Source organism: Hippopotamus amphibius, chromosome 1, assembly GCF_030028045.1.
Source record: "Hippopotamus amphibius kiboko isolate mHipAmp2 chromosome 1, mHipAmp2.hap2, whole genome shotgun sequence".
NCBI classification, from domain to species: domain Eukaryota; kingdom Metazoa; phylum Chordata; class Mammalia; order Artiodactyla; family Hippopotamidae; genus Hippopotamus; species Hippopotamus amphibius.
The window spans coordinates 225742669-225754162 of record NC_080186.1 but is presented as its reverse complement, the minus strand read 5'-3'; positions in this window follow the sequence as shown (position 1 = coordinate 225754162).

Here is an 11494-nt window from a genome sequence, read left to right as displayed (position 1 = left end):
ATACACATGAATCATGTGCGGGAATGGGGAAGATGAAAGGAAGTGATGGAGCTCAGAGGCGATGTGGGAACCAAGCTGGCTCCATTTGAGGGAATACATGGCTCCTATGCTTCCAAACACCTGGTTCCCTGTCTCCATCTCCTGTTTCCTTAAGACAGAGACAGAGGAATGCAGGCAGGAGGTGACACCAAGTCTCCTCCATTCCACACCAGAGCAGGAGTGAGGCATAGGGGTTGAAATTTGAGGAGGAATTAGTAGGAGCTGGTGAGACTTTTCCTGACGGGTATATTGTGAGCAGGCAGAAAGCACCACAAGTTCACTGTACTGACTTTCTCTGAGGTAAGTGGTAAGGAGACCTGTTTTCTTCCATGATCTTCATGCTTAAGGATAGCCTACTTCCCAAAGTACAGAACACGCTGCAAGTTTCAGTACTGACTTTCATTTTCCCAGAGGCAGTTTTGATCACCTCTTAGAGTTCTAAATGCAAATTAATTCAGCTGGATAGCAGATATGCAGTTGTTTATGGTGTATTCACACCTACGCAAATTGCCCCTCTCTTCGTCAGTAAAGGGCCTTAGTCTCTCAGGCTTTTGATACTTTGTCATCTTCAATTAACATCAAGTTCCTCCATGAAATGATGCCTCTGGTCTCTGGCTCAAATTCTTCACCAATGTTACAGGCTACATTTTATTCAGACTTTCGGATTATGGTTGTATAAACCACAAAGGGGAGACCTCCTTACTCGCTGTCTTACGTTCTGACAAAAATCGAGAATGTGTCTTCCTGACCTTCTCGCCAAACACACACACACACACACACACACACACACACATACACACTTAACCTTATCACCATTTTAGAAACATCTAGTGGGCTATTATCTTTCCTGTGCTTGCTCAGATGGTGTGTTGGTATCCGATATGCCTTTGAATAAGGACCGATCCTGCAGGAGGTATTTTCTGATCCTGAAGGAGATATTTTCCCCCTTATCCACAGTTTCACTTTCCTCATTTTCAGTTACAGTCAATCTCAGCCCAAGAGTATTGAATGGAAAATTCCAGAAATAACCAATTATTTTTTATCATATAAATATTTTTTAATCTAAGTACAGTTTATTTACAATATTGTATTAGTTTCAGGTGTACAGCAAAGTGATTCAGCTTTATGTATATATATATATTTTTAAATTATTTTCCATTATAGGTTATTATAAGATTCTGAGAATAGTTCCCTGTGCTATACAGTAAATTCTTGTTGCTTATCTATCTTATGGATAGTGATTTTTATCTGTTAATCCCACACTCCTCATTTATCCCTTCCCCCTCTCTTTCCCCTTTGGTAACCATAAGTTTATTTTCTATGTCTGTGAGTCTGTTTCATACATGAAATAAGTTAATAATCTATAAGCTAATAACTCAATTACATCTTCCTAAAAGTTTCTCAAAGGCAAAGTCTTGGAAATCATCTAAGTTGCAAAACAACTCATTACCTAGTGTTTAAGTCATTCACTTTTTCAATACTAATACCAGTATTTCTTTTTTTAATTGAAGTATAGTTGATGTACAATATTATATGTTACAGGTGTACAATTTAGTGATTCACAATTTTTAAAGGGTATATTCTACTTATAGTTATTATAAAACATTGGCTATATTCCCCATGTTGTATACTATATCCTGTAGCTTATTTTGTACCGAATAGTTTGTACCTCTTAATCTCTTACCCCTATGTTTCCCCTCCCCCTCCCCTCTCCCCACTGGTAACCGCTAGTTTGTTCTCTATATCTGTGTCTGCTTCTTTTTTTGTTTTATTCACTGTTTGTTGTATTTTTTAGACTCCACATGTGATATCATGTAGTATTTGTCTCTCTCTGTCTGACATATTTTACTTAGCATGATGCCCTCCAAGTCCATCCCCGTTGCTGCAAATGGCAAAATTTCATTTGTTTTTATGGCTGAGTAGTATTCCATTGTGTGTATGTATATATACACATATACATACCACACCTTCTTTATCAATTTATCTGATTATGGACATTTAGGTTACTTCCATATCTTGGCAATTGTAAATAATACTGCTATAAACACTGGGGTGCATGTATCTTTTCCAATTAGTGTTTTTGGTTTTGGTTTGGTTTGGTTTTTGGATGTATACCTGGGAGTAGAATTTCTGGGTCACCTAGCAATTCTACTTTTAGTTTTTTGAGACACCTCCATACTGTTTTCCACAGTGGTTGCACCAATTTACATTCCTAGCAACAATGTACAAGGGTTCCCTTTTCTCCACATCCTCGCAATTTGTTATTTGTGTTCTTTTCTGATGATAGCCATTCTGACAGGTGGGAGGTGATATCTCTTTGTGTTTAAAATTTGTATGGAATCACAAAAGACCCCAAATAGCCAAAACAATCTTGAGAAAGAAGGACAAAGCTAGAGGAACTACACTCCTTAACTTCAGACAATACTACAAAGCTATAGGAATCAAAATAATATGATATTGGCACAAAAACAGACACATAAGTCAATGGAATAGAATAGACAGCCCAGAAATAAACCCATGCACTTATGGTCAATTAATCTATGACAAAGTAGGCAAGAATATACAATGGAGAAAAGACAGTCTCTTCAATAAGTGGTGCTGGGAAAACTGGACAGCCACATGTAAAAGGATGAAATTAGAACGTTCTTTAACACCACACACAAAAATAAACTCAAAATGGATTAAAAACCTAAATGTAAGACCGGATACTATAAAATTTCTAGAGAAAAACATATGGAGAACACTCTTTGACATAAATCACAGCAATATTTTTTTGGATCTGTCTCATAAAGCAAAGGAAATAAAAATAAAATAAACAAGTGGGACCTAATAAATTTAAAATCTCTTGCACAGCAAAGAAAACCATCAAAAAAATGAAAAGACAACCTACAGAATGGGAGAAACTATTTGCCAACGATATGACTGATAAGGGATTAACATCCAACATTATATAAACAACTCATACAACTCAATATCAAAAAAATAAACAACCTGACTAAAAAGTGGGCAGAACTGAATAGACATTTTTTTCCAAAGAGGAAATGCAGATGGTCAACAGGCATATGAAAAGATGTTCAACATCGCTAATCATCAGGGAAATGCAAATCAGTAATAAGCAATTCTTAACTTTTAAATTGCCCACCATCTCGAGTAGTGTGATGAAATCTCATGTTGTCCCCTACATCCCACCTTGGACATGAATCATCCCTTTGTCCAGTGAATCCTGCCTGTTAGTCACTTAGTAGCCATCTCAGTTATTGAATTGACTGTCACAGTATTACAGCATTTGTATTCAGGTAACACATTATACTCAATAATGGCTCTAAAACACTAGAGTAGAGAGGCTGGTAATTTGGATATGCCAAAGAGGAGCCATAAGGTGCTTCTTTTAAGTGAAAAGGTGAAAGTTTTCAACTTAATAAGGAAAGAAAGAATATTGGATGGTGAGGTTGCTAAGGTTTATAGTAGGAATAGATCTTCTATCTGTGAAATTGTAAAGAAGGGAAAAGAAATTCGTGTTAGTTTTACTGTTTCATGTCAACATGCAAAAGTTATGGCCATGTGCATGATAAGTGCTTAGTTAAGATGGAAAAGGCATTAAATTAAATACAATAAAATATTTTGAGAGAGAGACCACATTCATATAACTTTTATTACTGTATATTGTCTCTATGTTATTATTATTGTTAATCTCTTACTGTGCTTTAATTTATATGTTAAACTGTATCATAGGTATGTATGTATAGAAAAAATCATAGTATATACAGGTTTGGTACTATCTGTGGTTTTGGACATCCCTGGGGGTCTTGGAATGTATTCACTGCAGATAAGGGAGGACTACTGTAGTGACTGAATAGTGACACTATCATCTATCTTTACAGAAATGGAGCATTTTAATGTATCTGTATGAAATGCACTATTGGTAAAAATTGTATAACTGTTTGCACCCATAGTTTCTAAGCTGCCCACTCTGAGTGAGCTCCCCTTATTTAGTGTCTTGCTCTTTTGGTCCCTTCTATTTTTGAGTGCAGAAGATAGTAGATAGAATTCTCAAATCATGGTTGATACAGAAGCAAGACTGCTAATGCTATGATCTCTCTTACTCAAATTTCTTCTCTTCCCTCAACCCCTTATCTACAATATTTTCCAACCCATTCTGCAGACACCAAGTAAGTTAGCACAAGTGACCTCTTCCCTCCTAGCCTGGGTTTTTAAATATACAGTGTATGTGGTGGCCCTGTGAAAAAGGATGAATTAATGTGAAAAACACCTTAGGAGCATAATGTAAAAAGCCATGGAATCAGGCAACATAAGTGATATAATATCGATCCATGATCATCTAGCTTATTTAATATAGCTGCATCAAAGAAAGAGGGAGACACAGTTGTCTATAACACCCAGAAGGCATAGAGCATGCAAGTTTGGCACACTCCTAGTAATATCATCTTTTATTTATGGTTCAAAACCCTTCCAAACTACTCCCCAAATCATTCCCCAAGATGGCATTGGTTGATCATGAATTGCTCTGTTCCTGATTACTATTAATCTTACTTGCATGTGATTTTTCTTTTTCTGATGTGCTGCATATGACATCTGGCCTCATAACCAAAGTGTCTAGAAATGGGGAAAGCATAGTTGAGGCAGGCTCAATTTTATCACCTAAGACTTTTGTTACTGGGGTTGCATAAACTAAATGGTACCACCCATGCCCCCAAGGCCTCTATACTTTTTCTTTTTAACAATTTGCTAAGCACTGCTCTGTGCTTTTTATAAGAATTAACATTTAAAAAAAATATATTGTCAGTCTTTTAAAAAATTTTTTCTTCCATTTTTATTGAGAGAGTTTGACATACAGCACTGTATAATTTTAAGATATACAGATTTGACTTACATTATGAAATGATTACCAAGATAAACTTAGTGAAAATCCATCATCTCATATACATACAAAACTAAAGATATAGAAAAACACATTTTTGTGTGTGATAAGAACTCAGGATTTATTCTCTTAACAACTTTCATATATATGATATAATAGTGATAATTATATTTGTCATGTTGCACATGGCATCCCTAGTACTTATTTATCTTAAAACTGGAAGTTTTTACCTTTTGACTACATTCAGCTAACTCCCACTCCCCCCACCCCTTGCCTCTGGTAACCACAAATCTGATTTCTTTTTCTATGAGTTGATTTGTAATGTCCTTCTTTGTCTCTGTTTACAATCTTTGTTTTAAAGTCTATTTTGTCTGATACAAATATTGTTACCCTGGCTTCCTTTTTGTTTCCATTTATATGGAATATCTTTCTCCACCCCCTCACTTTCAGTCTTTCTGTATCTTCATATCTAAAGTGAATATTTTAAGGGCAGCATATATATGGGTCTTGTTTTTTAATCCATTCAGCCCCCCATCTTTTGATTGAAGAATTTCATCCATTTACCTTTAAAGTTATTATTGATAGATATGTACTTATTGCCATTTTGTTCATTGTTTGGGGGTTGTTCTGTGTTTCTTTTTTGTTCCTTCTTATTTTGCTCTCTTCCTTTTCGATTTTATGACTATCTTTAGTGTTATGTTTGGATTCCTTTCTCTTTTGTTTGTGTGTATCTATAACATATTTTTATTTTGTGGTTACCATGAGGTTTATATATAGCAATCTATTTATATATGTGATTATTTCAAGTTGCTGATGTTTTAAGTTCAAATGCATTTTTACAACCCTGAATTTTTACCCTGCATCCATGTTTACCATTTTTGACATCATATTTTACATCCTTTTGTTTTTTGAATCTCTTAACTACTTTTTGTGGATATAGATGATTTTACTACTTTTGTGTTTTAACCTTCCTACTAGCTTTGTAAGTGGTTGATCTACTACCTTTACCGTATATTTGCCTTTGCCAGTGAGATTTTTCCTTTTGTAATTTTCCTATTTCCCATTGTGGACTTTAATGCTTAGAGAAGTCCCTTTAACATTTCTTGTTAAGCTGGTTTTGTGGTGCTGAACTCTTATCTTTTGCTTGTCTGTAAAACTTTTGATCTCTCCTTCAAATTTAGGTAGTTCCCTTTATCACTTTAAATATATCATGCCACTCCCTTCTGGCCTGCAGAATTTCTGCTGAAAAGTCAGCTGATAGCTTCATGGAAGTTCCCTTGTAAGTAACTTGTTGCTTTTCCCTTGCTGCTTTTAATATTCTCTCTTTATCTTTAATTTTTTCCACTTTGATTACCATGTGTCTTGGTGTGGTCCTTTTTGGGTTGATCCTGTTTGGGATTCTCTACTTCTGGGAACTGGATGTTTGTTTTCTTTCCCAAATGAGGGAAGTTTTCAATTATTATGTTTCCAAACATGTTCTCTGCCCCTTTCTGTCTCTTCTCCATCTGGGGACCCTTATAATGCAGATATTAGTACATTTTATATTGTCTCAGGTTTCTTAAACTGTCCTCATTTAATTTTTTTCCTTTTTTCTTTTCAGCTTGAATGATTTCCACTACTCTGTCTTCCACTTCACTGATCTGTTCCTCTGTATCATCTAATCTACTGTTGGTTCCTTCTACTGTATGTTTAATTTCAGTTATTTTGCTCTTCTGCTCTGAACTATTGGTTCTACTGTTGGTTCTTCATATTTTCTAACTGTTTGTTAAACTTCTCACTATGTTCATCCATTCTTTTCCTGAGTCCTTTAGCATTTTTGTGATCATTACTTTGAATTCTTTATCAGATAGATTGCTTTTCTCCACTTAGTTCTTCTGGGATTTTATCTTGTTCCTTCATTTAGAACATATTCCTCTATTGCCTCATTTTGCCTAATTCTGTTTTTATATCTATATATTTGATAGGTTAGTTATGTTTCCTGGTCTTGGAAAAGTAGCCTTATGTAGGAGACATTCTATGTGTCCTAGCAGCACACTCCCATCTGGTCACCAGAGCTATTTGCTCTAGGGGTGCCCCCATTTAGGCTTCATGGGCCCTTCTGTTGTGGTGGGTTGACTACTGTGGGAGGTCTAGTAGGTGTAGGTGGCCTTCAGTCCAGTTGGTTGCCAGGTCCTGACTTGTGCAATGGCTATCAGCCACTGGTGGGTGGGGCCAGGTCATGAAGCCGTTGGCTGGAAAGCCCCAGGGGGTCCCAGGGCTAGTTCTCGCTCACTAGAGAGTAGAACCAGGTCTGCTGGTGGCAGGCTGTGGTGCCAGGCATCCTGGATCTACTGTCAGCATGCTGGTAGTCAGGGCCTGTTCCTGATGGCTGGCTGTGGGGTCTGGGTATCCCAGAGCTGGTATTGGCCTGCTGGTTTGTGGGTCCATATCTTGGGGCAGCTGGCTGAGGGATCTAAGATTTCTCAGAGCTTGTGCTGGCCTGCTGGTGTGTGGGTTCAAGTCCTAAAACCTCAGACTGTAGGGCTGTGGGGGTCCCAGAGTTGGTGCAAGCCCACTGGTGGGCAAGGCTGGTTCCTAACACAGCTAGCTTTGGGGTCTGTGGTGTCCTAAAGCTGATGGATCCCAGGGTGGCTGGCTGAGGGGCTCAAGGTTTCCCAAAGCTGGTGTTGGCCAACTGGTGGGCAAGGGTGGGTCTTCAGGTTGTCTCAGGGCTGGTTCTGGCCTGCTGGTGCAGGCGTTGGGTCCTAGCATGGCAGGCTGTGGGACTGCAGTGGTCCAGAGATTGGTATCTGTCTGCTGGTGGGCAGAGCCAGGACCCAGGTGGTCTTTGGGCTGTGCCCACCCACTGGTGAGTGAGACTATGTCCCGGGGTTAATGCTAGCCCACTGGGACAGAGATGGGTCCTGGGGTCAATGCCTGCAGGGCTCCAGGGGTCCTGGGGCTAGTGCCAGTGCACTGATGGGAGAGGCCAGGTCCTGGGCCTCTGGTGGGTGGGGTTGGATCCTGGAAGGCCTATATACTTGAGAGAGCCCCATTCCAGCCCTCATCTGATCATGTCCTTTTCTACCAGTCAAGGATAATATGGGCAAAGAGGCATGAATCTTTGCCCTCTGGATACACTTTCCAGATACCAAGGACACCATAATTCCCAACCAAATTCCCTCATCTAATTTCTAGAGTCTATACACATGCAGAATAACCATGCTTCTGTTATATATGTTCCTAAACCCAATAACTAGTTTTTTGAATAGAGTGTGCCCAGAGCTTGGATTAGGGCTAATGTGAAATAAAATATATATATATATATATATAATATATATATATATGTCTCTGCCTCTGATTCCCAACACAGATCTCCTAAAACTCTTATAAACAAATGTGCTAAGAGAATATTCTATTCTATTATTTAGACTTTGACCCTGGTTTTTAGCACAGAGCTCCTAAGACCTTTGTAATTTCCTGAGTGATAGGAGCTTTTGACACCAAGCTCCTAAATTTCTTGGAATATCCTGATTGATAGGAATATCTTTTGTTCTAATGAGATGACTTTTGGTGGGCTCCCAAATGGTGGCTGGTCACCAGAAAGACCAAGCCATGATTAGAAGTTTGGAACTTTCAGCCCCACCCTCAGTTCTCCAAAGAGGGAAAAGAAGCTGGAAATGGAGTTAATAATCGATCATGCCTACCTGATAAAGCCTCCATAAAAATTCCAATCATACAGAGTTTAGAGAGCTTCCAGGTTGCTGCATACATCCACATACTAGAAGAGGGGCACATCCCAAATTATGGGGACAGAAGCTCCTGCATTTGGGACCTTTCTAGACCTCACACTATGTATCTTTTCATCTGTTCATCTGTATCCTTCATCATATCCCTCATTATATAATAAAATGGTAAATATACCTAAGTGTTTTATTCAACCCAAGGAAGGGGCCATGGGAACCCTGATTTATAGCCAGTCCATCAGAAGTGCAGGTGAAAACCTGGGACTTGTGATTGGCCTCTGAAGTATGGGGGGGCTAGTCTTTTGGGATTGAGCCCTTAACCTGTGGGATCTGAGATTATCTACAGGTAGAGAGTCTCAGAACTGAGTGAAATTGTAGGGCACCCAGCTGATGTTGGAGAATCACTTGATTTGAGGAAAATTCACAAATCTGGTGTCAGAAATGAAGCATGGGAGTAGTGTGAGAGTAAAAGAGAAACACAGGAGTGTTTTCCCTAGACAGCTGGGGTGTCTACTAACATGCATTTGAGGTATCACTAGGTGTGATATAAAGTAGCAATAAAAAGAGAAGAAGAATGGCAGATAGCCTCCATTTGAACTTTTGCCATTACCCACCCCCCCCAAGATGTTAAGAATGTAATTGCTTCCTTATCGTATCTGCTTTTCCGCAGTGTCTGGCTAAAATGTACATGTTCCCCTGAATTCACTAAATAGAATAACACATTCTGTTTACACTGACCAGATATAATCATTTTCCCTCTTCCAGTAAAATAATCTTCTCTTCTGATTAATAAGATCCAATAATTTAGGGTGAAAAAAAAAAAACACATAAAGCTGCTTGATCTAGAACCACACAGATCTTAGGACTAGGTATTTTATAACCATATTTTGTTGAAATAGGAAATTAACTCAGCTTGAATCATTTCTTTTCCTCTCATTACTAACTTAGGTATGGGGAGCTAACTGATGCTTATTATCATTAATTGGGATCTTTTTAGTCCTTTTTTTTTTTTTTTTTGCCTCTTTCCTCAGCCTCTGGAAGTGAGTTTCCCCATTGTACCAGGCTAAGAAGGCTTAGAAGAATTGGGTCAGCAGTGGCTAGGATCCCCTTTATTTAAATTTGTGTTTTCTCCATTTTAGCTCTTATCCACAGACAGACCTACAGGAGAAACCCATTACAAAAGAGGCATCAAATGGCTCCATCCAGTGAGTTACCATTGTTCATACCATCAAAATTGCCTGTAGCATAAAGATGCCACCCCACATTATAATGAAGCAGAAAGGTCAAATGTGTAGCATCTGGAGCCTTGTGCACATTGACCATGGGAAGGTGACGATATATAATTGTTACACCAGCCTGGCTCTTTCTGGTCATAAGGAAAATAACAGCATTAACACTAGTAGCCAATCCTTATTGATCAATAAGAAAGAAATGAGGAAGGGAAGACAAGGAAATCTGTGCTTCTTAGTGCTTCTAGTAAAAAATAAAAATAGAATTTAAAAGCTCTATAATAATACCAATTTATGACAAAACTATACCATTAGATAAAATTATAAAGGAAGAGACAAAGTAAACAGGACTACCAAGTCAGGGAAAAAGAAACTATGTCGTGATTTTTTTTCCAAAATAAAAAAATTCTCTGTCTACAAAATTATTTTCCAAGGCAGTCATATCATTTCTATCAATAGGGGGAGAAATGATCAGAGAAAAAATTGTAAGCAACTCATGAGACAGAGCAAGGCAGTGCGTCTCTCAAGAGCACGGGCATTATTACCATCCACAGGAGGGCGCCCTCCGGAGCCCTGTAACAAGGCAGCCTGGCAAGAGAGCAGATGGAAGAAACAGAGCAGGTTTCTGTCAGCAAGCTTCCTGAATGAGAATATTAAAGAAAGATAATATCAAGAATTATATTTACAGTAACAGATAATGTGTACCATTAATCTTGAGTGTAAAAAGTAAGTTCCTTTATAATTGTGTGACTCCTCAACAAAAGTTTATTTTCAGTAAATGGGAAATGTTACCCATGTTATGAGAAAAAGTGCAAGTAGAGAGAGTGTAAATAAATCCCACCAAGTCACAAGCAGGGCTACTGACGCCGAGGTCAGATCCACAAAAATGACTCCCAAACATTCAGATATTTGGACTAAACCAATGGGTAAACTCAAAGGAGCCATCTGACGGGGCTGTTTCATTTTAAGTGGGGGTTTTGTGGCATCTGAACTCCCTAGGCAGTTTCGACCACTGAGATAACACTTCTCAAGTCTTCAGCGGCACTCTCAGGTTATGGGATAGAGGAATCAGGCTGTTCCATATTACAAAGCTCATGGTAACTACATGATCATCGTAATTCAAATTAGTTCGGATGTGAGCAAGATCCTGAATACTAAAGATAGCCTGAAGCACTGGAGAAAAAATTCTGAAATGGAAATACATTGGGTTACAAAGAGGATTCTAATGTGTTACTACTGCAATCTTATTTAACAACTTTATTAGAGAACCATAAGCAAGAATAAAAATTAAGGTTATAAAAAGTGCAGAGGATAAGGTACATTTGAAGTCACTAAATTACAAAAAAATAAAGCATAATGAGAGAAATTCCAGAAAGGAAAACTCCAGAAGCAAGAGATAAAATTAGATTCAACACATATAAACACATGAGTTTAAGAAAAAGTAAATTTTTGCTGCAAGCCAAAAATCTTGAAATAGGAGTCTGAACAGTCCTAGCAAGAGAACCAGAGATTAATTTGCAACATGATGCATAGTACCCTTGCCCAGTGTTGTCTGGGTTGCTGAACAGGAAGTGATCTGTCCAGTAGAAGAGCCAGTTAGTTCATGAGGCTGTGACAGTTCC